Source organism: Vicugna pacos, chromosome 15 (genome assembly GCF_048564905.1).
Source record: "Vicugna pacos chromosome 15, VicPac4, whole genome shotgun sequence".
Taxonomy (NCBI): domain Eukaryota; kingdom Metazoa; phylum Chordata; class Mammalia; order Artiodactyla; family Camelidae; genus Vicugna; species Vicugna pacos.
Window position 1 is genome coordinate 34,869,751 of NC_133001.1, and position 25,556 is coordinate 34,895,306.

Consider the following 25,556-nt stretch of genomic DNA (forward strand, 5'->3'; position numbering starts at 1 on the left):
TGCAAATTCTGTGGACTCAACCCTTGACTGGTGCTGCGTTTACATTTACTGGCCAAAAGGTGCAAAATAGAACCATGGGAGCGATGGCTGCCTGCCTAGAAATATAAGACAAGTAACTGGAGATTTAAACAAAGAAATGGGTTTAGGGGCTTGAATTTCTACCAAATCGACCCAACCACCATGGAAGCCAGAGGCCCCAGTTTAGGAGATGGCTGCCTATAGCCTGGTTGGTGGCATTTTGGGGGCAGAAGGAGGAAATCCTCTCAGTCAAGGATGCTTGTCCTCACTGGTGCTGATTTGCTGCTGTCCATTAAAGGGATCTTATTTAAGACAAGAGGCATTTGTTTCCTCTCGATGCCTTAAACAAGGCTGCTCCCTGGACTGGAGAGTAAGTACAGCATCTGAAAACAGTTGTCTTCAGGCTGGCACAGCAACCTTCCCCCTGTGCAATTCTCTGTTTAAAGCCCAGCCTGACACTTACTGACTTTATTGTGCTGCATCCATGGGGAAATCACCATCACCGGTTTGAATGGGCTAATCAAGACCTATGAAATGCTGTCTGCATGAATTGCCACTTTCCTGGAGATCAAAGCCACGTGGCTGAGGAGACTGACTTTCGGCTGCTTTTCTTACATCCTTTTCTGATCAAAGTGATTTATTACTTGAATGTCATAATCAGCTCAAGGTCTTTTTACTTCAGTATTTGGTACCAGACTGTTGAGTATTGGATGATTTAGTGGTTTCAGTCTATGAAACCTTTATAAGGCTTAATCTGCCTTATAAACAGTCCTGTGATTAAAAAAAAAAATCCTCCTCTATGAGCATCTATGAAACGGGAGGAGGTAAGACTTTAAAAATCTAAAAAGCCTCATTTAGTCTCATCTTCCGGTAACCTGGGGATAGACAACATGTGGTGATGCGGAAGTGCTGGGCCTGGACCTGCATGGAACGGAGCCGAGTGAGAAGCAGTTTCACACCATGTGCAGTGAGGAGCCACTGGGATGCTTTGGCATAATTTCTCAGTGGAGGGGGCTCTGGGGCACTGGCTCCTGTCCCTGGACTCCCCCTCCTAGCTATAGGGAGGAGGTCCATGGGACTCCCACAGACAGAGAAACTTCTAGGGCCAGGCCCAGTTGTCAGGGCTCCTGCAATCTCCCTGCTAACCTCAAGAGAAATGAACCATAAGGGTCTAAGCGTTTGGATCTCATTCTATGCTGCCCCTGTCAAGAGAAGTGTCTGTTCTGAGTTTGTACTCACTCCTCAAGCCCAGGCAAGCTGGGCACTGTGTAGGGTAGAGCACGTGGGCAGCTGCTCAGTGGAGGAGGGGCTACAGACCACTTCCCTGGTTTCTATGACCAAGGACCCCTGGGAGCTCTGTGGTGTTAACTTCCCCCCACACTCCATAGCCCTGCAGCTTTCTTCGATACCACTTAAACACTTACACTGAGGATGCCTCCCTGCACTTTGCCCTGCCACTTGATGTCCCAGGGCCTGACCCGGCCTGCCCGGCTTCATCTTGATAGGGCCTTCCCCATAGTGTGTACTGAGCACCTGGGCCAGCAGGCTACCAGGTGGGTTCCAAAGAGACTGCCTGGCACCTAGTAGCAGCTCGCTAAATATTTGGTAGATGAATGAATGAAGGAACAAATGATGAAATTCTAGCTCTGCTTCCCTTTGGGAGGAGAATACGCTTCTCCTTGACTCAGACTGGGAGGGTGATGGGAGTGGTTTGAGCCACCCACCACCCACTCCAGTCTGAAGAATCTAGGAGGAGAGACCAGAATCAAGGGAGCAAGAGGAAGCACCTTGCTCAGGCTGTTTTCTCTAGGAACTGCTGCCAGAGGGCCAGAGCAAGGCTCTCCTGTGAGGATGAGGGAGAAAAAAGCATTTCCCCCGAATGCTTAGAAGGCACAAAGATCACTTAAGAAATCTGATGGAAATCCAGATTCCTGAGCCCCACTCAGGACATTTCCTGGGATGAGATGGAAAGCGGGGAACAGCAACCTGAATTCAGACGCATCCCCAGGCCCTTCTAAGACACCGCTAGGACTGGGAATCACTAAAAATTAGAGCATTAAAACTTCAAAAGTGCGTTAAAACATCCCTTTCTTTGTTAAAACCTGTGGAGAAGTAAATTTGACCCCTAATGACCATTTTCCTTCCTGACAGCTTTAGAAGCAGCAGTTCCCTCCTCTCCTAAGACAAGGCTACTCTCTGGGTTCTTTACGTCCTAGACCAGCAAGAATCTTCCAGTGACTCCAGTGCAGTGTGGGCTGCAAACTGCCTTCCAAGCATTCCAGACTCCCACGGATGCAGCTCCCAGTAAGTTCCCAAACTGCTGGAAATGAGGCTGTGAGCTTTCCTTCAGGGCTCACCAGATCCCAATAGCTTCTAGAAGGGGTTCTCCCTGGCTGTTGAGCACTGACAGCTCAGGAAGAGGTAAAACTTGATGAGTATTGCAGAATGAACCCCCTGGAAAGAGCTAAATTCCCATATTGTGTGAAGGGCAGAAATGTGCCTTTAAAAAAAAATGAGTGAAGCCAGAAGGCACGTTGCTAACAACATTCTGAATTAAGTAACAAGAACAACTGTACTTGTTGCCGGTGCCAAGGCAGGAAATAACTCCTTTTCCTTTAATTTCTTTGTTTACATTATTTCCTTTGCTCCATAGGACATGCTCAGAGAAGGTCTGTTTTTTTCTTTTGTTTTGGTTTTGAGTGTTTGGTCAGTAGGATTTGGTCCTATTGAGCCTCAGCCCAGGGAGCTGGTGGTGCAGCATCGCCTTCCCAGCGGCCCAGAGCCCCACTGCAGAGGCCACTGTTGTGAGGCACAGCAAACTCACTGAGGAATGAAGAATGAAGACGGCAAACACCAGGACACATCTGCTCCCCAGCTGGGATAGCACCTGCCCTGTCCAGCAGCACAGTCCCTGCCCGTGGCCGGCTGAGCCGGGCAGGGCTGACTTGCATGTTGCTGGGCAGAGGGGGAGCCTTGTTGCCTTTCTCACATCCTTAGGTCTGCTTCTTGGCACAGTCCTTCATGAATGTCAAATACAAGAATGAGAGGATAAGGAAACAACAGACGATCTCCAAAGTGGGCCCAGTAAATTTCTCTATCTCAGCCTTTTCACACACTTACTTATAGATGCGCTCAAGTTGTGGGGAAGGAGGGTAGGAGGAGAGTGAAGAAAGAGGAGGAGCGGGGGTGGGGGTGTGGGGGAAGGAGGGAGAGTAGAGGGAGGGAGAGAGGATGACACATCACAAGGTTCTCCATGGGTTGAAATCATGGATGGCTGCTTAGGAGGTGGAGGGAGGTCCCATCCCGCGTCACCATGGCTCAGGGAAGTCAGGTGCATCACCTGCCCACTTCATCCATTCTTTACAGCGTCAAGAGGTAAGAGTGGCCCATGGTGAATGGTTCTAGACCATTCTAGGGCAGTGTGTACCCTCACTGTTCCTCACCCGTGGTCTCCTGCCCCAGAATGTTCCTGAGAAAGTGTGTGAAGTCTTGCTCTTTTCAAGGCTGGTTCTTGGTCTCAAACTCCAAGAACCCACTGGTTGATCTTTGGTTTCTCCACATCGTGACACTGGGGGCATGAAGGGGCTCTATCTCTACTCTGCATTGCCGGTCCAGGGCAGGGAGAGAAGGCGCAGGAGCCAATGTCCACGGGGGATTTGGGGGAAGGGAGGGAGCCCAACACATTTAACCCCTTCCTTTCCACTCTGCTCTCAAAGGCATGTCATGACAATATCCAAGCTTGGTGGATCTGAACGTTCATGGCTCTCTGGCACAGCAGATGACCTCAATGAGGAAAACAACCCACCGGGTGTGCAATGGAGAGATCCTACTTCACATACATTTTTCTGCCTTTCAATAACAGGAGAAAATCACTGCTCTTTTGGTTCAAGCAAAAAATAAGACTGTTTTTGGAAAGCCCTATTTAAAGGGTTCATTATCTCACAGGCTGCTAACTACATACTCTGCTCCACACTCAATAAAAGCTTCATATAACTGTCTTTGAAATTAACAGCCACGTCTTGTGCTTCTCAAGTTATTAAAGATGTTGGCATGGCCGAGAGACTGTAAACTTTCTATACTGGTGATTAGTAAGCGGGACTACATCCCACCAAATCCCCCAGAGCGTTCCTAACAAAAAGTTCCTTGTGACCCAAGCACCAATTTTTCTTTCTTGTCTGTTCATTCTAATTCCACTCAATTACTCCTGAGCAAACTGTTTTATTCCTGTCAACTCATGTTATTTATTGGAGCCTGTCAGGAGGACCGAAGTGGAGGCTGATATTATGTAGGATGTTTTGAGACTCGTTAAAACACTTTAAAACAATCACCTATTGTGATATTCACAGCCCTGTACGGGGTGGCCGTGCCTGGGCCATTTGGAGCCTGGATCACTTTATTTATTTGCTATTAAAAGTTTCAGGTTAGAAAGCCCTTTCTTGCTGAAGAAATTTTGCTGCAGGACCTGGTCTGGGCTCCTGGAGACATCTGGGCAGGGATCTGAAAGTAAATGGATTAAGTGTGTGTGTGTTGGGGGGAGGGGTTGTATCCAGGAATAGCTCTGCCTCTGACTGATGGGCTGAGGAGGAATGGGGGTCAGCAGGCAGCACCAAGTAGCCAGAGAGGTTTGCCCCCTAGACAAGAGAAAGATTTCCCTAGGAGAGTTTACGAGCAGATTTCCTATGGAAGATGGAGCAGTCCCTGCTGTGTCCCTTTTAGTCCATCATCATTCATACAATTCCTGAACAATTTGTATGAACAAGGCATCAGCCTAGATTTCCTGAGGTGGTAAAGCAGATAACTCTGTAGCTCTTGCATCACTAGATGAAAGGCCCATTTTATTGATGGCACGTGGAATGTCAGGTGCAGCCAGAGCCCTGGGCCAAAGAGGGACCATAACAACCTCATTCTGTCTGCTCACGCTCCCAGTTTCCTTTTGCTTCTCACTCTGATCTCCCAGCTGCCCATGTTCCTCTCTGCTACGAACATATAGTCCTGATTGGCTTTTGGCAGGAGCTCAGCCTAGACAGACCCTGAGTTTGGAGGCTGATGGCTGTGCTCTAGGCCCTGAGAATCCAACAAGAAAGCTGTGCTCAACCTGGAGTGGAAATAGAGGATTCTTGGTTTCCAACTCCCAAGATCTGGAACTCCTTCCAGGTGGAAAAAAGTTCTCCTTTCTTCAATGATTCTAAGATGCTCTATGGTTTCAATGGTTGCGACGGTCTCAAGGCAATGCTCAGAAAACAGCCAAGTCACCCCAGCTCGCTGCATTCTTCTAGGACTTCTCACACTTCTAGGACATGGTGTTCCCACAAGCATCACATCTCTTCGCACATGCCGTCCTCACCCTAAGCTGGAGACAGTAGGACAGAGCAGCCTGGGCAGGGGTCAGGGTGGTGAGGATGGAGGTTCTGAGCCATGCGCCATCAGGTAGGTTACTTCTCCTTCCTTTAAAGACATTATGAGGAGTCTTTCCCTTTCCTGCTGTGTTCTTCAGGCAGTGAGGTGCTAATCTATGCTCCAAGAGAAGGCAGTTTCCAGTCACATACTTGGAGAACACTATCCACTATATCCCCAGCTCCTAGGCCAGCTTCTTGTTACCATGAGTTTGGAAAGTGTTGTACTAGCTGATCTCCAAGATCCCTTCCAACTCTTGAAATTCTAGGATGCAATGGACAGGGAATGTAAATGCAAAAAGCTGTAAGGCATTTGCCCGAGGCAGGGGTTTTCCATCCTGGCTGTGTATAAATGATCACTTGGGGCAGATTTTTAGAAAACAAAACCCACAAGCCTATCTCTCAGCCCCAGGATTGTAATTCACCAAGTCTGGGGTGAGCCCCGGCATCTGCATTTCTAACAACTCACTGGTCAGTGTTGATGTGCAGCAGACATCCGAGCTGATAAGACGGGGTCAAGTTGAGAACCAGACACTTTCACGAGGCTATGAAATGAGGGAAGAGCTAGTTGCTTACTTAGTTGCTTACTTCTGTTCACAAGATTGGGCCCATGAGTGACAATGCCTGGTACGTTTTCAGAAGATACTTCACCAGAAGTCAACAACTTAAGATGCAGTGAGGCAAAATTTGTTTTGTTTTGCTTTAAACCTCAGACTGACCCTCAAGCCACATTTTAAGGGCAAACATCTTACAGCTTAATTGATAGGTAGACATTGCCTGGAACCAGAGGGAAAGGGATGCTGGCTGCCCACCCTAGGAGTGCAGGGGCCTGAGAGGAGGAGGTCCCTGTGAAGGGTGGTCTCTTTAGTGTCCACTGGCTGCAAAAAGAGCTGATCCAGCCTTCTGTCTAGGGGATCAGAGCTTCAGGACAGAGAAGACAGGAGGTCAGGAAGAAGTCCAGGCCAGCTTCCTAGGCCAGTGAGGCTCTCATGAATCAGGCGAGTTTCTGAGTGAGGAAACCACCCTGGCCCCCTGCATCACTGGCCCACATGTGCACCCACACAGAAGAGCAGCCAGGCTGCTGGCCAGTGCTGCCTGCTGACTGGGAGAGTCTGGTCCTGCTTGGGAGGACAAGCCAAAAGTGATGAACTGCACATTGACTAAAGTTCAAGGTGAAGTGCAAGCCCAGAAAATAAGTCTTACTCCTGCTACTCCCTCTCACATATTCAGACAAGCTGGATGACTCACTGCTATTTACACAGATCCTGTTCTTCTCCTTCACTTCTGTTTTACTCTCCCCAGCCCCATCTGTAGGACTCCTACACATACTTCAAGGCCTATGTCAGATGTCTCCTCCACTGATTTTCTCAGTAGATGCAATGATATCACTCCCCTCTGGAATTGCCAGAGTATATTGTTTGACTCTTATCATCTGGCGTTTTCTTACTGAGTGGTTTTTCTTATCTCTTTCCTCTGTAAGCCCCTGGAGAATGGAGACTGAGTCTTATGTCTCCCTCTAGTCTCAGCAGGTTTCAACACTGTGCTTTGTATGTAACAGATATCCAGGGAACATTTAAGGAACAGAAGATGTTCACTGTAAACAGGAATTGTAAAGCATCATAGTCCTCACTACCCGTTAGTGGGCAGCCGTTGGTACTCCCTCCATCTCCACAGGATAGTGCCACCTGACATCAAGCATGCAGCACGACATTGACTGAAAGCCGGGCCTCCTGAGCAGAGGCAGGGTCTTGACTGGAGGATCTTGATTCCTTTGAGTTTCAGTTCCCATGTGGTGTTGAAAGACACTCCAGGCTGCATTGCTTTGGGGATCCTCCTCAAGACATACTTTAAAAAAAAGGAAATTTATTCCATTGGGAATAAAATTCAGAGGTATACATGGATCATATTTTGCAGCAGATGGGTAAATTATCTGATCCATAGGACTGATCATTTGTCATAATGTAACACATTATTTCCCATCTTTATTATTTAGAGTTTACATGCATATAATTCTTACCTCCTTAAGAATGATTGAGCTTCCTGAGAACAGAATCAGCCATTGACACAATGATAGAAAAGCCATGGGTGTTGGAGTCAGACAGATCTGGATTTGAAGCTTAGTTTCATCACGTCATAGCCAGGTACCTTGGGCAGGTCACTAAACTTCTTTGAGCTACTTTTCTAATTTATCTACTTGGAGAAATAATGCCTACAACTGTTATACTAACTGTGCAAACTCCTGGCATGTTACCTATCACCATGTAGGTGTTCCATATTTGCCCTCCCTTCTCTCCTACTTCTTTGCTCTTCCTATGAAATACACAGAGGCACCCAGATGTCTCTAACCACGTTTTCTGAATCAAAAATTGAGGGAACCTGGTTCAGGTGTACTTTTAAGGATGATCAAACAAAATTAGGAATTAGGGCTGTCTCAGGAAATGCATGCGGCCACTCTGTTAAGATTATTTGTTCATTTGAATGAAACAAAAACAATTCCAGAGCAACTTTTGCCGCGTATCAAACTCAACACAATTACCAAATCACTGCTTCACTCTGGGTGGTGGAGACAGAGAATGGGTGAGGGGACAGGAAAGCCAGCTTGTTGCTCTGGGAGGCACCTTCTCAGATTTACTACCTAAGATGTGCTTATCTGAAGGACTCAGAGGAGTAGGCTTACATGCTGTCCATCTACCTGCTGACCCTCAGGTCATGGTGTCCCATTTTCCATGTGTACATCCATGCAACTCTTGACCTATGACGTTTGCCTCAGAAGCGCTTGAGAAAATTAGACATCGAGCAACAAGTAAGCTCTGCTATTTGTTCTCTAGCCAGAGACTTGAATTAAGGGGGGAAAAAAAAGAGCTTACACAGACCTTGGGTATTTCCAGTAGCTGGAATTTCCCACTGCTGGAAACCTAATGAAATAGCCTCAATACTGCATTTTATAGATCCTGTTTTGCGGGTTGAATTACCCAGCAAAGACCAGAGAGGCAGGCAGAAAGAAAGCCTCTTGATGACCAAGTCTTTTTGAAACTGAATGGCTGTTTTTGTCTTGGTGTATGTGCAGTTATTTTGTTATTGATGCTAAGGTGTTTTTGATTTTGTTTTCTTCCCCCTAGAGTTTCAGAGAAAGAGAGGCATATCTTCAGCTCGCTATCCAGGGAACAGTAAGCATGGCTCTTCTTCCAAAATCCCAATCCAATAAGTGGACAGCAGGTCTCTGAAACAGCCCGCCTGTGGGCACACAGGAAGAAAAGGACTTTGTTTTGACTGGGGTCCGTGGAGGCAAACTTCTGGTGCTCCATCCCTTAAACACATGGTGTTCTGAATACAGCTTTGACAGTTGTTAGCCAAAGTGGATTTAACACACAGCCTGGAAACCAGCAGCTGTCTTTGCCACAGACGTTGACCCCATCCTGCGTATAGACAGGCCTCGTGTCTAATTACCCTGAGCATTCGCCACAGCGTGGAGTAAACACGGGGGCTTCCCACTGGGGACGTTTCTGTGACACTGTGAACTGGATTCAGCCCGAAAAAGAATAGTTGTGGTGTACATTCAGCCCAACTGCCCATTCCCTCTCCTTGACCTACCCTTTGTGGGAAGCCAGGAATGCCAACTATTTCTTGTCTTTTGGCCCAGGCCTTTATTTACAATCCCCGCCCCTCCCCCTGCACGCCCCCCGCCTCCCGCCGCCCCCACACCCCAGCCCCAGCCCTGTCTCGTTTCCTGTGACAGCTCAGGCATTCCTTCTCTCTCTCCTTGAACAGTTGCATTTTTGTTTGAAATGGTAAATCTCAGGTATTTCAAATGAAGAAACACAAAATCATAAAACAACGTCCACTGGACAGGAAACTGTCCTCTGTCAGGGAAAATGCACCGTTTCTACCCAAGGGGCTTCCTTGATGTTGACACACTGTATCAGGGTTTCTAGGCTGTAGATAAAAATAGCTTTTTCCCCCCCAAAAATGAAGATAGAGTCAGGCAAAGGCAGACCAAAGGAACTTGAGGTGGAAGATTGATGGGGAACATCTTTAAAGAACCACTGGCCACTCTGTGTGTTTTGTTTCCTGAAGGGCAAAATTAAGCCCTTAGATCAGGTCTTTCATTTTTGGGTTTCTTTTCTAATTCTAGAATCTCCTCTAACCACACTGGGATGGCAAAGTGGGAATACAATTCCTTCTGTAGTTATTGCTACACACTTAATGAGGACATTGTCTTCAACAAATCTGTTTTGCCCCAAAATACATTCTCAAAATCATTTCCAGGCAGTATAACCCTGGAGGTGGGGCTTCAGGGAAGCTATAAATGTTTTCATTGCAAACCTTACTAAAGAGAAAATGCAGGCATCCTGAATAGGCCTCCTCTGGGTAGCACAGCCTTGTGTCCCAGTTTGCCTGGGGCAGGCTCCATTCATATCTGGTGACCTGGTGTGATGATTAATAGTGCCCTCTTTCAAAAGTGTCTAGTTTGGTTGATAAATTACATGGGCATCCTGCCTGTCACCATTTCTGATATCCATTTCAAACACTGTATACAAATAACGGTCCCACAGCCGGTCCAGCAGTTGGTCTGGCTCTCCGGAAGGGAGGGATGACATCTGAACACACGGGTGGCACAGTGGTCTCAGAGGCCACAGTGCTGCTCATCCCTCAGGGTGGGTCCTGAGCTTTGCACCCAGCGGCTGGCTGCATGCTGCAAATGAGAATGTTTTCTTTTTCCTTTTTTTGCAAATGAGTTTTTTTCTTTTCTTTTTTTTTTTTTTTTAAACTTTTGCTTGAAAATAAGACACTTGGTTTCCAAACAGAAGACAAATCAGACCTCTGGGTTTCTTCTCCCCTGTCTCAAGTCCTCATTCTCGTCAAGACTCCTCTGCCCCACCAGCATCTGCAGAGTAGACAGTGACCTTGCTGGCTAAGGGTCCCCTCAGCCCACTTTTCCTTCCCTGCCAGGATGGGTGGAAAACCCCTAGGTAGAAAGAAAAATAACACTCGCATGTCTTTATCAGCAAATGTCAAAAATACATCAGGAGTTTGCCCTGTGCCTTACTGCTTGCCCAACTGAGCTGCTGAAGTCATTTGGAGTATATGAGTATTTAGGTGGTTAGAGACATTTTTTAGATTGGGGGAGAAGGGCAGAGAGAGAATTGATTCATGGTTGCATCCTAGACTCTGGGTCCAAGGAGAGAACATTTGCCCAATGAATATGTGAATAATTGCATTGATGGGGGGAGATTTTTACTTAAGTATTTTTAATACATTAGAGAATTTGTTTATCTTTAACAAAAATTCACTGTAACATGGGTAGTCATTTTTGGACATTTTTCCTAAAGATATAGCATGCTAGTATGGTTTATTTTGCTCCTTAGGCAAAGCTGATTTAAAATTCTGACAGTGTGCATATGAAATTAATATGCAAAAAAAACCCTGTTCAATTTGTGCTATTTTGTGTTTTAATTGGGGTTAATTTTAAATGGATTGCACCTGTGATGCTGCAAAATGCCTTGTGAACTCCCAAGCTAGCTGTGACACTGATGGACACGAGACAGATGCAGGGTCTGTTACCAAGGCTTGCCTGCCAGGTCTCACTCTGCTGATTAAGGGGGACATTACACAGAAGAGATGGTTTTGGTTTAACTCTAGGGCTAAAAGAAATTTTTTAAAAAATTGTCAAACCACATCCATTTGCATGTACCATGATATGATATCTAACTAGAATAAGATATAGGAGCACTGAGAAAATAAAGCATGTTGGCTTTAATGTGGAAATATCTTTTTTCCTCGTTTTATGTCTGAGCAAATGGCTGATGGTTAAACAGTAGAATATTTAGAACTGGAAAATTATCATTGGACTTTAAAAATATCTCTAAATTCTGTAATCTACTTTGGAGAGACCTTCCAACAAAAGGCCTAAACTCATCCCAGTAAGGAATAACACAATGAGAAGAGCTGAAATAAGACTCAAATAGTAAATACCCACACACTGATAAGCTAAACAAACTGACACCCAGTTTTTGTCAATTTACAATACAAGTGTATTTGTTTGATAAACAGTTTTTGAATAGCAACTTTTCATAGTTTCTTTGCTAGATGCTTTATCATTTATTATCTTCTGTGTTCAATGAACAGCTCCGCGTAGTTGCTATGGAATTCAAACCACACAGCTCTGTTTACAGAGTGAGCTGGTGCTGACGGATGGCCTGGAGTCAACTCCTCCCCTTCCTTTTACTAATTAACATTCCTGACATTTGACTCGACAGTAGTATTTTAGAGATCTAACACACAACTTTTGTAAACAAATATAATATTCTTAGTGTGAGTTAGTGCTCTTTGTAAGAAAAGAGTCAGTACTGTTTCCAAACTGAAAAAAAATTTTTAAAAAACAATTTATTTTGTCAGTTACAAGTTTCTAAGGTTTTTGTTGTTTTCTTTCTATTTGCCTCAGAATCTACCAGAGAATTCCTCTATAATGAATCTGGTATGGAATTATTCTGCTCTTTTTAAAAATAACTGCTTTTAGAAACAATTGGAATGTATTGCAGTTGTTTATTTACACATTTAAAGTGTCTTGGCATGTGGTATGTCGAATGGATACTGTTTAGTCACAGCATCAAAATGTATGCAAAGAAGAGTATAACTGATTATAAAATAATAGAGTGCTCCTCTTCTAAGGAAACTGCTGTTTCAGTCTGGACCAAATGATTTTTCCCTTCATGCATCACAAATCACAGACATATCTTTTTTCAATACACATGTTTTGTATTTGTCATGTTTTGCTGTCTTGGAGATGCAACCTAGTGTTCTAATTTCTTAATTATTTATTTGATTAAGTAAATGCAATTTAAAAAACTAGGCTGGAAATAGATTAATAATTACTTTAAAAGTATAATAAATATATAAACTATAACTCAATAACAGAAAAAAATCTCAAATAACCCAATTAAAAATTGGGCAAAGGACCTGAAGAATCATTTCTCCAAAGATGATATATGAAAGGCCAACATGAAAAGATGCTCAACATCACTAGACACTGGGGAAATGCAAACTAAAACTACAACGAGATATCACCTCATGCCGGTTAAGAATGGCCATCATCAAAAAGATAAGATAACAATGTTGGTGTGGATGTAGAGAAAAGGAAAATACCCTTGTGCACTTAAGTGAGAATGTAAATTGGTGCCGCCACTGTGGAAAACAGTATGGAGGATCCTCAAAAAATTAAAAATAGAACTTCCATATAATCCTGCAAATCCATTTCTAGGAATAGATCCAAAGGAAACAAAAATACTAACTTGAAAAGGTATCTGTAACCCCATATTCATAGCAGCATTATGTACAATAGCCAAGACAGGGAAACAACCTAAGTGTCCATAGACAGATGAATGGATATATATACATACACACACACACACACACACACACACACACATACATGTAGACAGACAATGGAACATTATTCAATCATGAAAAATGAGGAAATCCTGCTATATGCAACAACACATGGATGGATCTTGAAGGCATTATGCTAAATGAAATGTCAGACAGAGAAAGACAAAGGTATGATCTTCCTTATATGTGGAATCGAAAAGCAAACAAACTCATAGAAAAAGAGATCAGATTTATGGTTACCAGAGGTGGAGGGCAGGGGGAGGGGGAGGGGGAGGGGGAAAGAAGGTAGTCAAAACGTACAGACTTCCAGTTACAAGATAAACAAGCATTAGAGATGTCATGTACAGCATGGTGACTACAGCTAACACTATTCTTTGATACGTAGGAGAGTTGTTAAGAGAGTGAATTCTAAGAGTTCTCATCACAAAAAGAAAACGTTTTTCCTGTTTTCCTTTGCTTTCTTTCTTTATTGTACCTATATGAGAAAAGGAACATTAGCTGTACATATTGTGGTAATTATTTCTCAATATATGTAAATCAAACCATCATGCTGAATGCCTTAAACAGTGATGTATGTCAATTGTTTCTTAATAAAACTGGGGGAAAAAGAGGGGTCTGGGATTGATATGTAGATTATAGTGAGGACACTGAAGCAAATAAAATCACCTGTTTTCCCATCAATGTACATCTGCTTGTACAGAATGTAGAATTGATTTTGTCCTTGGCAGTCCAAATATTATCAATATATTAATAACAACATTGATAATATGTTGTAGACATTAAATACTTGCATCAACAAATTTCTTTCCCAGAAAATCCTGGAACTCTAAAACTATGAATTACAATCAGCACATACCTAATAGCAATTTTCATTTACTATATGCATTTGTTAATTGGCCATTTTTAAGGTGTTCCTCCATTTATTTCACAAATTCTACATTTCAAAAGTAGTTCAAAATCCAACTTTTTAGTTACGTGATTTCATACCATGTCATGCTCTTTTCTAACTGTATTTTGAAATAATTTTAGACTTAACAATAGTACAAAAACAGTATATAAACTTCCCTTAATCTTCTGCTCAACTTCCCCTATTATAGCAAAGCCATCATACAATGATCAAAACAGTGTATTAATGGTGATACAACACTAATAACTAATCTGTAGACCTGATTCAAATTTCAGCAGCTTTCCTACTAATGTCCATTTTCCGGTCCAGGAATCAATCCAGGATCCCATATTGCACCTTTATCTTTCAACATGGCCCCATCCTTTTTTAAGCACTTCGTTACTATGCTCTTTTTAAAACAATGATTCAACTGGTTTTTATAAAGTTATCCATTACAGTAAACTCAGGTAATACCCAAAATTGCAGAACACAGTGTAAAAATTATACAAAATTTTACCATGAAAGAGCGTGGCATGAAAGAACAACTATTGACATTTGACACACATTATTCCTGATGTCTCTTTATGCTTATCGACAGTTAAAGAGGATAGGTGGATGAATTTTGATGGAATGAAATTATTTTTAATAAAAGTATTATAAAAATATTAAAGCCATTTTTAATAAAAAGCAGTAAATGTAATTCCACTTGAATTTAACAACAAAAAAAAGAAACTAAAATATAATTAGATATGCTGAGTTTCAGGTTAACTATTTCCTTATAAAAGACATGTCCTAAATTCTCTCTCTAAAGGCAAGAAAAAGAGTATGGAAGACATTTTGATACTGATCAGTTAGTGCTGCGCCTAATGAACAATTTCGAAGCTTTGTAGCTGAAAACAAACACTATTTATTATAGCTCACAGGTTTACAGGTCTGTGAGGGTGGTTCTGCTGATCTGGCTTGACTGATCTTGGGTGAATCCCCTAAGTGTCTGGGGTCAAGGCATGGGGCAACTGGAGCATTGCTGACCTACGATCATCTCATTCACAGGTGTGGAAGCTGGTTATCTCTTGGCAGGAACAATAGGGGAGACTTTGTTGTGTGATCTCTCATCCTCCAGCAGGCTAGCTCATGCTTGTTCACATACCAGTAGCAGAGTTGAAAGAAGGAGACTGGAACTGTGTAAGAGCTCCGAGGTTTAGGCTCAGAGCTGTCACAAGATACTACTGGCCAAAGCAAGTCATAAGACCAGCCCAGATTCTGGCCTAGTTATCCATATTATTCTTATGCATTGATCTTGATTGTTCAAATACCAAGTTTTCAATATAGCGGTATTCACTCAATTTGCAAATTTAAACATATATCTTGGGATTGTTTTTCCTACTTTTTTTTCCCCATATTTTCTACTTTATTTGTTCATTTTCTTTTTTAAATACCAATTATGTGTTTGCTGGATGTACTTTAACTGTCACTCATGGCTATCTTCCTTATAATCTTCTTTTTACTATTATTATGTCTGCCTAGACTGTCTTCCCAGATACTTGCAAGACTGAATCAGTCATGTTATCCAGGTTTCAGATAAAATGTCACACGGTCAGAGACCTTTCCTGGTCACCCAATCTAAAAAAAAAGGCCCTACCTATTCATTCTCTATTATATAGTCCTATTTTGTATTTTTATAGGACTACATAGGGTTAGTCTATATATTTTATTTTCTCTACCTCCAACCCAGATTGTAAGCTCCATGAGGGTAAAGATGCTGCCAACCTCAAACCCTCCTGGAACCCAGCATCTAGCAACACTCTTGGCATGTATTGGGTATTCAGTAATTATATGTTGAATGAACGAGTGAAAGTCCTATTTTAAGCTAGGTTTATTCTAATTTTTGTTGCATATTGTATAGCTTTCTTCTCTGTAATATTTTTCATTCATATTTATCTCCTACAATTTCTTTGCAAGTACAGAGAACTCTTTGTCTGAACTCTTCCTCCGTTTATCTGGAACTTTTCTCTAGTCATTTATCTTTCCTTGTCTTACCTTTTCTTCTTCTTTACTTCCTCTTTCATTTCAAAGCAGATCTGTGGGGGATGATTCTTTCTTTCTTTCTTTTTCTTTCTAATCCTTACTTATCTCATACACTGGCTGAAAGACAGTCTGTAGAGGAAGAGAGGTAGTGGAAGACATTAGTAAGTTCAAACAGAGTATACTGCCTCCTAGAGCCTCTCACCAAATCTATTATTTTTCTTAACCTGTGACTATGTATCACCTCTCAGTCTTTGGAATTCAAGAGATTAGTAATTTGGAAAATGTGGTTTCCTTCACTGTCTTCGTCTTAGCTCACCTTTGGTCATCTCCACAGCTAGGAGAATAGAGAGTAGACAAAAACTGTGTGTTGGCCTGGTTTCCCCTTGATTTCATTTTGTGGTGTCAAATGGGGTCCCTCTGGGGACAGCTCTCTTCTGTTGTAGCTCTCTGTGCCCTTTAATTTGATATGACTTAAGGAATCCATGGATGGGCGTTGCAGGGTAGCCTCACTTGCTCGTGGGGAAATGTCCATCTTGCCCAAGGTCTGAGGATATGTTGTTCATTCTCAGTGTTCTTCCCCATTTTGGTCCAGATTTCATAGCATTTACCAGGTTTGCTACATAGTTTGTGGTTTAAGATTGTAGTCATATTCTTATTATTGGCAACTAAACTACTGTTTCCATTTTTCAATCTTTTTGAAATTTTCAAGGATCTTTAACTGAAACTCATTTTGAGCTTTTTCAGATGCATTCAGCAAATTCGTTTTACAGAGTACAGGAGAGGCCATAAGAGTTTGAGACTTAGCTCTGAAGTCTCATAAAGTGTAATTTTATTTCATCCATCACCTTCTTCATTCCCTTTGCTCTGCTTTTCTCTACCTCCAAATCTATATAGGCTCTTTTGATTTTGCTTTTTTGCGTCCTAGTGCAAACTCACTATTCTCTTTTCTTCCTTTGACAGTGACTTTCTTTGTCATCTTTGTGGCAAAGCTTTCCTAGCCTTTCATTCCCTCAGCTTCTCTAAGTTAAGCCCCAAAGTCACCTGGCCTCAAACAAGTAGTGAGTTAACAACCACCACCACCTCCACCACAATTATCACACTCTGTTGTTGCTGCCTCTGCTTATCAAATATTTATTTAGCCAGTAATGTTGCTAAAGCTTGCACACATATTATCCCAGGTAATTCTTCCAATAGCCCAACAAAGTTAATATAATTACCTGTAACTTAAGTGTAGGGATGTGAACAATAACTTTTTTCTAAAACTGGCTCCAGAATTATGCTCAAAGAGGCCACTTGTGTTTGTTCAAGAAAATACTTTGAAATATGTTCTTGGGGTGGTTGAACTCTTATAGTATCAGAAAAGGGGGTGGGGGCAGAGGTTTGAAAGGTAAAATTGTTGCTTTGCTACTGGAAAGAAAGGGGAAAAGAAAGAAAAGGAGAGGAGAAGGGGCCAGGAAGTTAAGAGACTGGCCCTGAGAAAGAGCTGAGAAACTCTTGGGACTCTTCCTTTTGAGGTGTAGGCCCTGCCACTCCTGTCCAGCCAACTTGGCTGTGCTCCTCTGGGTCTCTCTTCATCCTCAAATCTTTCATTCATCTCTGTGCACACAGTTCCTAGAACAGGGCAGGTTTCCTGCGGTTCTTATGGAAGGTCCTGGGTTTCCCATCTGGGTCAACGTCTCAAGAGCCAAAACTGCACATATGGAATCAGGGGCTTGGGATGCAGAAGGGGCATGAGGACAGAGCCCCTCAGAAGCCGGAACATCTTTGAGCAGGAGGGTTTAGACATTTACTGGCCACAGGATTGCGGCAGTGGTGGTAGAGGGAGGAGGGTATATTAAGCCAGGTTTTGAGAGAGAGAGGCCATAGGTTTTAACATCAGCTAAGTTTAATGTAGGTACGGAAAATAAGATTCAGAGAAAGTAAGCAACTTGCTTAAGGATACAATCAATGGAAGGCCTTCTTGCTGTCTAACAAACATGCCCGGTTCCTTTCTGCTCAGGATATTTCTGGGGGAATGTTTTCCCCCAGATCTTTGCATTGCTAGATCCTTCTTATTCTTCAGAATTTTACTCAAATCATCTCCTCAGAGATGCTTTCCTCCATGCCCTAACAGAAACTGTCATCACGATACCCCCATCACACTCAATCTCTATCTCCTTATCGTGCTGATTTTTCTAAACAATAGCAGGCAATACTACCAGATATAATACTACATGTTTAATTTGTAGTCTGGCTCCTCTAATAGGATATAAGCTTCAGGAGGACAGAGATTTTGTATCTTGTTCACCATTGTATCCATGGTGCCTGGTATAGAGTTTAGCATTTAGATAGTATTCAATAAAGATTTGATGAGTACACTCAGTAAGCATTCACTGGGAGCCTTCTGTATGTAGGGATGATCTCTTGTCTTTATAATTTCCAACTGATCAAATGCAGCCCAGGCCACCAATTTCCAAGCTAGCCATGCAGACTACCTATTTTCTTTAGAACTGAACCAAATTATGCCCTCTACTAGTTCTCAGTTATTCTGAAGCTACTACTGACTTACTTTGAAAAGAACTTCAAGGAGCTCTTGAAGAGCCACCATTACTTCAGTCAGATACTGGTTGTCTCAGAAACGCCCTTTCCTCTGCATGAGTGTTCAGAGCCAGTGACCTGTCGTAGAATGGTTCACATGTTGGGGGTAAGGAGGCAGCAACTCTTGAGTGGTTAAGAACAGGGTCTCTAAAATCAGATTAGATCAAATCTCAGCTCTGTGCACGAGGCAATAAGAGTGCCTTCCACACAGGGCAGTTGTAAGGAAAAGTTTGTCAAGAGCAGTATGACAAGGGCAGAAGGTCTCTGTAGAACACTTGGTGAATGGACCAGCTAAATTTAAATCAGTGAAAACTTCCTGGATGAGGGGACTCTTGGCCAGAGTTTTAAAGAAAAATGAAAGCATGACTTGAAGGAGCAGATGGCAGTCTTGATTGCCAAGGAAAGGAGTTCAGGTTAGGAACTGGAAACCATGGTGGACTTCAGAAAGAAGATGTTCCTCAGGTGGAGTGACATGGGCAAAAGATGAGGGGCTGAGCCAGAAGACCTGGGTTCCTGTCCACACTCACCAGCTGGGTAAACCCAGGTCAGTTTCATTCTACCTGAATCCACTTTCTCTGTTCATTGTAATGCCGGTAATCCAAACCTACAAACTTGTGTGAAGTCTAAGTGATTACAAGTAATATTCACGAAAATGTATATAAACTGTAAAGAACTTGCTTCATGCATATGCTGGTCTGGACCAGTAACATGGTAGTACAATAAAGAAAAGAGCTCCAGAGTTGGGTTAGAAAGACCTGGGTTTAAATTCTTGTCCTGTCACCTATTAACTTTATGCCCTTGGGTCGAATCCTACTCTCTCATCTGTCAAAGGAGGGTTGTTGTCAGGGTTAGACTATATCCGAAGAGCCTGGTAAAGCACCTAGCATGTCATCCCCATCATTACCACTGTGGCCAAAATTAGTCTAAGCACTTACCATCTCCCAGGCATTGTTCTAAGAGATGTGCATTAAGGTAGGTATTGTTAGACTGAAACCTAGAGAGGTTAAGTAATTTGCCCAAACTCACAGAGGTAGGAGTGGTGGATCTAGGATTAGAATTCATGAAGTGGAACTCAGCACACTAATTATTGACAATACATAGTGTAAACCTACAACTAAAATAGGCCAATTTTTGGAGAGTTCCTTTGTGAAAATACAGGCTTTCAGAAGAACTCATGTTTTCCAAGGAATTTGATAATGGACAAGAGATATCCCTCAGGAAGATCTTAGATTCTTCTTATCAGCTCGTCTTTTAAAACCAGAGTTATGCTAGAGAATAAATAACTGACACTACTTTCAGGAAAAAAAGGAATTTGAATTAGCAATGAAAACAAAAGCACCTGCTTTGACATCTGACCTGTCCTTTCTTATTTCTAAAACTCCTGAAGACAATCTCGATCCGCTTTGGGATTGTTTTGATCAGTAAGGGATGTCTCTAAACTCATAGAAAACTAGGTGATGGGCCGGAATGAAAACCTTGCTATGAAAGGCAGTAACCTGATTTGCATCAGTTGATAGGGTGAGAAATTGCAGGCAAGCAGAGGTGGCTCTTTCACCCCAAGGAGATCTGCTGTGCATTCCCTCATCCACATGTGAGGCCATAAATCCACAGGGCAGGAGAAACTCAAGCCCCATGGCTTAAACTTTATGCAACTTCCTCTGGAGGAATCATACGCCTATTTCTAAATTCTTCATGTCTGCCCTCTGGGCCACAGGTCAGACACCAGTGGGCAGAAGGTACCAGACCATCCATACAAAAGACTTTTCTATCATTTGTCCAGGGTAGAAAGACGTCTAAAGGGTGCCAACTAAAGATGGTTGATTGTCACAAGGATTGAGTCAATATCTACTGCAGCTGTTGACCTTTAACACACCTTGAAAGGAGTTCAGGGCAGACATCAGGAATGAGACACTCTGGGCTCTGAGAAAGCTGGAAGAGCAAGCCTTAATATAATTAGATATTTTCAGAAGAAATTTTTTATGACCTTGGGTTCCTGCATCGTCCCATACTTGAAAAAGCCTTTAAAGCATTAACCAAGATATCTGTTCCTCATGACTGGCAGCAACCTTCTATCAAGATGTGTGCTTGGTTGCACGTACCCTCTTCACCAAAATCACAGATATACTGACCTCTTAGGAACAGTTTCTCAGAGCTATCTGAGAGGCTGTCTCCCAGGTTATAGTCCTCAGAAAGACTGAATAAACTCTACTCACAGCTTTTATGTTGTGTGGTTTTTGTTAAGTCAAGTCGACAAGGGAAAGAGAGGCTTCATTTTATTCCATGTTTTCCCTCTTAGATGTTTCTCACTTGTGTAAAATATCAGCAGTGATGCCAGATACCCAAAGTGGCCCGCAAGCTCTCTCTGAGGAGCTGCCAAAACAACACCTGAGTCTTTGCTCACTTTGAGATCATGCAGCACTCTTTAAACTTGCATTTCATTATCTTTTTTGAGATCACCTATCTGTCCATGAGACGAGTCATTAAATTAGTAAAATTTTGGAATGCCACGTGCCCAGAAAATTCCTAGGAAGAATGTGGTCATAAAAATAAAATCACACTATTGGAAAAAAAAAAACTAAGCAACAACAACAAGACAAAAACATAAATTAAAGCAGTAAAACACAACTATTGGGAATGACTGGGGCAAGGCAGAGAGCTCTTTCTACATGCCAAACTGAAATGTTCTATTAAGTTTTAAGAAATCATGTTTACAGCAGATATAAATTAAATTAACTGTGAGACCATAAAACAGAGCAGCTGTTCTCCATTTCTTCTGATGATAGAACAAGAGGAAAAGGCTGGTCAGAGGTAAGGAAGACTTTTCTTCCTAGCGGTGAGAACTATAATAACATCAAGGGACTAATGAGGAGAGTAGGGAGAGCTATGAAGCCATCTCCTCTGATACACATTTAAAGGGCACAGATTACAGGAATTTTACATGCACACTGAAGTCCTTTGCCCTTGACCAAGGTTTCATAACAGCCCTCCATTTCTCTGTACATTTAGCTAGTCCACTCTAAATAAATGGAACTCCTTACAAAATACTACAAGAATACAAATACACATCTAAGACAACTGTAGAAACTGATCAGCAACAGTTAATCCCAAGTGAAAATGATCATCCAGCCCTGTGCTGCAGTAGCTTGGTTTAAGGCTGAGGAACCAAATGATTTAAGGGATCACTGACCCCCTTGGCAGCCACTGCATGATTAGCAGCTTAGTTAACCAGACACACGTAATGCCTGGGTCACTCCTGTCTCTACTTGCCTGTCTGGCTTTCCCTAGAATGCTGCATTTGTGAGAGTACTCCAGCATGTCTGCCTTGCCCACCAACCCTGCACCATCACCTACTGCCTCTACTCTCCAGGGCTCTGGAGGCAGCAAACAGAAGGACAGATAACAAGGAAGAAAGGATGTGACATTTGAGAAATGTGATAGGAATCTAGAGACAGACTATGAACCACATTGAGTTCTGCCTAACGAGGTCTGATTCATATTAAGGAACTAAACATTTTTGGGTTTTGGTCAAATCCAATGTACTCTTTCGGACAACATTCTAAAGATAGTAATTTCTTAAAGTTACAAAAAGCACCTTCAACTTACAAAATTGTCTGGAGGAATTTTATTTTTGTTTTCTATTTAGTTTAGTTGGTTGCTTTACTTGTTTTATTTTGTTTTATTGCTGAATGCTTTAAATACACTGTGTTTTAGATTAAGTTTGTGTCTATGTCTAGAGCAATATATTTAAAAAAAGATTATACACCATGACCAAGTGGGATTTATCCCAGAAATGCAAGGGTGATTCAACATACAAAAATCAATCTACATTATATGCTTTATCAATAAAATGAGGACAAAAACCACAGGATTATCTCAATAAACGCAGAAAAATCACTCGACAAAATCCAGCACCCTTTCATGATAAAAATACTTAACAAATTAGAAATAGGATGGAAATTATTCATCCTGCTAGATGGAATCACCAAAAAACCCCTGCAGATAACATCATAGTAACAGTGGAAGACAAGGTTTTTTCCGTGAGATCAGGAACAAGACAAGGATATTTACTCTTGCCACTTCTATTCAACCTTGCACCAGAAGTTCTAGACAGGGCAATTAGGCAAGAAAAAGAAATAAAAGGCATCCAAATCAGAAAGGAAGAAAGTAAAACTATCTCTATTCACAGATGACATGATCTTGTATACGGACAATCCTAAAGAATCCACACATACACACACACACACACACACAACTATTACAAGTAATAAATGAGTTCAGCAAAGTTTCAGGATACAAAATCAATATACAAAAATCAGTTGTATTTCTCTACACTAGCAATGAACAATCCATAAATGAAATTAAGAAAATAATGTCATTTAAAATAGCATAAAAATAAAATATTTAGGAATATATTTAATAAAAGGAATGTGAAACTTGTACTGAAAACTACAAAATGTTGTTGAAAGAAATTAAAGAATACCTAAATAAATGGAAACACATTCCATGGTCATAAACTGGAAGACTCAACATTGTTAAGATGGCAGTAAATCCCAAATTGGTCTACAGATTCAATCCCTACCAAAATCTCAGCTGCCTTTTTTTCAGAAATTGATAAACTGACCCTGAAACACATTTGGAAATGCAGAGGACCTAGAATAAACAAAATAATTTTGAAGAAAAAGGAATAAAGTTGGTGGAATCACACTTTCTGATTTCAATTTTACTATGTAGATATAGTAACCAATGCTGGCATAAGGGTAGGTCCATAGATCAATAGAATAGAATTGACAGTCCAGAAATAAACCTTTACACTTATGGTCAGTTGGATTTTGACAGTGTATCAATCAGGTTACCTCAGAAAAACAGAATCAATAGGCTATACGTATATGTAAGTTAAGAGATTTATTTTAAGGAATTGTCTCATGCAATATGGGAGATGGCAAGCTTGAAATTTGTAGGGCAGGCAGGCTGGAAACTCAGGCAAGAGTTGATGTTGCAGTCTTAAGACTGAAATCTGTAGGGCAGGCCAGCAGGCTGCAAACACAAGCAAGATTTCTGTGTTATACAACCACACAAAATCTATGGGATGCAGCAAAAGCACTCCTAAGAGGGAAGTTCATAGCAATACAGGCCTTCCTCAAAAAAGAAGAACAATTTCAAATAAACAACCTAAACTATCACCTAAAAGAATTAGAAAAAGAAGAACAAACAAAACCCCAAGTCAGCAGAAGGAAAGAAATAATAAAGATCAGGGAGAAAATAAATAAAATAGAGATTAAAAAAAAATAGAAAAAAATCAATCAAACCAAGAGCTAGTTTTTTCGAAAGAGTAAACAAAATTGACAAATCGCTGGCTAGTCTCACCCAGAAGAAAAGAGAGAGAACACAAATAAAATGAAAACTAAAAATGGAGAGATTACAACCAACACCACAGAAATACAAAAAAATCATAAGAGAATACTATGCACAACTAAACGGCAATAAATTGGACAACTTAGAAGAAATAGATAAGTTTCTAGAAACACACAGTCCACCAAAACTGAATCAAGAAGAAATAGAACACTTGAAAAGACCAATCACTAGAAGTGAAATAGAATCAGCAATAAAAAACCTCCCTGCAAACAAAAGTCCAGGATCAGATGGCTTCACTGGGGAATTCTATCAAACATACAAAGAAGAGCCCATACCAATCCTTCTCAAACTCTTCCAAAAGATTGGAGAGGAGAGAATATTTCCAAGCTTATTCATGAAGCCATCATCACCCTGATACTAAAGCCAGATAAAGACACTACCAAAAAAGGCCAATATCATTGATGAACATAGATGCAAAAATCCTCAACGAAATAATAGCAAACAGAATCCAACAACACATAAAAAAGATCATACACCATAATCAAGTTGGATTCATCCCAGGGACACAAGGATGGTTCAATATACACAAATCGATCAACATGATACACCACATCAACAAGAGAAAGGACAAAAATCACATGATCATCTCAAAAGATTTGTGTCTTATAGTCTTGAGACAGAATTCCTTCTTTTCCAGGAAACCTCCATTTTTGGTCCTTCAACTGATTCGATGAGGCCCACCCACATTATCAAAAGTATTATTCTATCAACTTAAAGTCAACTGACTGCATATGTTAATCACATCATAAAATACCTTTACAGAAATGACCAACACCATAGCTCAGCCAAGCTGACACACATAAAATTTAACTATCACAAGAAGGGTGTGGAGATAATTCAATAGGGGATCCATTCACAATTTCCAAAACTTCTTTATCTCTAAAGGTCAGGAGGAACAAGGTGAGGGGTCTATGTTGGTCTGTTGAGTTAATCAGCCACTTAGCCATTTTTTGGAATTACTCATCCATTTTCTCAACAAATACTTCTTAAATACCTACTGTGTGCCAGTCATTCAACTGCATCTGAAGTTCCTCAGAGCATCTGTGTGCATAATTTAAAAGTACAGGTAGGGAAGACTAAGCACAGTCTCCACCGTCAAAGAATTCACTGAGTTGCATAGTAGACAAACAAGCACTGCCAGGAGATGTGGTAAATTTGCCACCTCCTGAGAACAATCCCCATAGCTGTGTTCTGACCCTGCTGGCTTTTCTGATCTCTGTGATCTGTAGTATTTCTTATGGTCATTTCCTTGGGTTAGCTGCTATATCTTTTTGCTCTTTTTCCTTCCCTAAACTAGATTCATCCTGGGCTCTGGATTCTTAACTGGGTTGCAGATAGCTGTATATATGTCACTGATTTCATTTCAGAGGCACTTATATTACTTTATGCCATTTCTGGTCATTTTGTTTTTATCACAAATGAAATAATTCCACCTGCTTCTTTCATAAGAGGGGTGTGGAGGCACTGAAAGGATCCCACTGGTACTGTGCAGAAATTATTCATTGCTGACCATGAGTCTGCAACTCTTTTTACAAGGGCAGCCCAGAGTCCTAAAGACATTCAGAGGACATTGTAGTTCACTTAAAGTGCATCTTCTGTTGACAGAGAACAAATGAACTGGATATTGCTAGATGACTGTGTTACTGAATATTTTTAGACTTTGAGTCATTTTAAATCAATTAAATATCAACTTAGGTCCTGGAACTGATCTCCTGTTTGTTAATTTGTTTATCTGTGCTTCCTTTCATTCTTTCAGTAAACGGTGAAGCAAATCCACTCTGTACCATACTCTGTGTTGGCATGGGAGAAGTAAATATATAAACAAACACAGAATAAAACACAGTCTCTGTCTCACTGGA

At 41.5% G+C, this 25,556-nt stretch overlaps 1 long non-coding RNA gene across 1 annotated transcript in view; it reads right to left on the reverse strand.

Moving 5' to 3' along the window:
* Positions 1-25,556, reverse strand: part of LOC116283508 (uncharacterized) — a 276,884-nt gene that overhangs the window by 75,543 nt on the left and 175,785 nt on the right. The window contains exon 4 of the long non-coding RNA XR_012059117.1: positions 15,721-15,837. This is a non-coding gene — a long non-coding RNA (uncharacterized lncRNA). The remainder of the gene's footprint in view (positions 1-15,720; positions 15,838-25,556) is intronic.